The following is a 2,155-nucleotide window of genomic DNA, read 5'->3' on the forward strand; positions in this document are numbered from 1 at the left end:
CCTCTGGAGGCAGTCTGCTGCACTGACTAATTATTGTAAATGTCAGGACATTTCTCCTCAGTTGATTCTCTCCTTGATTAGTTTCTGTCCATTGCTTCTCATTCTGCCCTTAGGTGCTTTGAATAGCTTGACTCCCTCTTCTTTGTGGCAACCCCTGAGAACACTGCTATCATATCTCCTCTAGTCCTTCTTCTCATTAAATTAGACATACCTAGTTCCTGCAACTATTCCATGTTTTAGCTTCTAGTCCTGTAATCATCTTTGTTGCTCTTCTCCGCACTCTTTCTAGTCTCTCAACATATTTTCAACACACAAACAGAGCAGTGCTCTCCAAAAACATACAAAAATTGGCAATTACATTTCCAAAGTTTCTTTCAAAAACTGCATCTCACCAGCAGATGAATTGTACTTCCAGTTAAAGAGAAATCTGCAATTATTGGCATTTGTGTGCATGCACATGGAGACCCTTTTGGGTTGTCCTGGCTCTTGGCAATGGCCTGAACTGGACAAGTCTTTGCAGTTCTCTTGGCAAGGTTTTTCAGAAGTGGTTTGCCATTGTCTCCTCCTTCCTAGTACTCAGGATGACTGGCACAAAATCACCCCACTAGCTGAGTACTCAAGGAAAGACTAGAACTCACAGCCTCTTGGTTTCTAGCCTGATGCCTTAATGTGGTGGCACGCCAGCAGAGCTGACAGCAGAGTTGGATAGTGAGGAGGTTGGGGAGGAACATGGGCCAGTCCTAGAGGCTGGGGAAGGCTTGGACAAGGGCTCTGTGTCGGAGACAGCAATGCAGCCAAGGCCATCTGGAAGTTCTCAGCTGCCTTCGGAGCTAGACAGCAGTGACAGACAGCAGAGGAACAGCTGGAGCCTGTTCCCAGCGGTGCATGCACAGAGCTGCCAGAAGAAAAAAACAGCTAAGAAATCAAGGTCAACTTGGGAGCAAAGCTACAGGTGGATGGTGAATGGACCCTCCCATAGGAAATAAAAGGGGAGCAAAAGGGGAGTGGGCTTTTGCAGGAAACAATTCGTTCATTTCAGGAGTGTGAAGATCTGTCCATGAATCTGAGAGATTCTGTGCCAATTCTTTCCTTGCACAGCACTGCATTTGGAAAATATTTACATGGCAGCTTTCCAAGCTAGATAAGGTCTGTGGTTCATAAATAAAGCTGTTATGATAAAGGATACAGTTAAATAAAGGAGGGATAATGATACAAAGGAAAATATATATATGTATGGGTACAACATAAGGAAACTGGATGTAAATTGTAAACGGTGATTTGGTAAGGATTGAAATTTTTTGTTACTAGATATTATGGACGTTTAGCTAGAATAGGCCATAAGGATTCAGTGTTATTGGAGGATTTTAGAAATAGCAAATGAAATGCCAGTATATGGTTATGTTTTAAATCTTGATATATTTTATGATGGACATTTAAACAATCGTAGTCAAATGAAAATGGAGGTATAATGATGGTAATATGTATAAATATCTGAGTTAAAATACTTGAATTAATATGAATTATGATGACTGTGGAAGAGATGCACGAAAGTTCTTTGTAACCAACTGATACATTTTCTACAGTATGTAAAAAAAGGAGGATTCTTTGTGTGGTTTGTTTTGAAAAAAAAAATTATTTTAAAAAAAGTAAGACTGCTTACCAGGTCTTCGCTGAATGTGAATGAGAGGAATTCAATATTTGTTTAATAAAAGGAGTTTTGTCGGGACCATGGATCAGCTTTGTGCTTTTTGGGGAAACATAGGTCAGAACACTTATCCACTAACCCCAAACTGCCTCTTTTCCATCATTATTCATGATGGGCCTGTAAAAGAATTTGATTGCCACCACCATTGAAACTACGGGCAAGTTATGAAATGTGCATTATATTCCTACCAAAATTCAAAATGAGATTAGAAATGTTTCATTGTATGTCACACGGAACTACAGATGTGTGAAAATGCAAGGTATGGAGTAAATACCTTTCACAATTATGTGCATTTCATGTGTTTGTTAGGAGAGGAGGGACCTTATATTGAAATCTATCCACTTGCTGTGGATCTAATTACTGTCGGGATATTAACTCCAGTCTTAACAATGCTTCGGAGTACAGCTTTACTGTATTTTACCCTCTGAACACAAGATACAATACCACCGA

The sequence above is a fragment of the Thamnophis sirtalis genome, unplaced genomic scaffold, assembly GCF_051295495.1.
Source record: "Thamnophis sirtalis isolate CommonGarterSnake01/CBP01778 unplaced genomic scaffold, rThaSir2_p1.2 scaffold_5, whole genome shotgun sequence".
Taxonomy (NCBI): domain Eukaryota; kingdom Metazoa; phylum Chordata; class Lepidosauria; order Squamata; family Natricidae; genus Thamnophis; species Thamnophis sirtalis.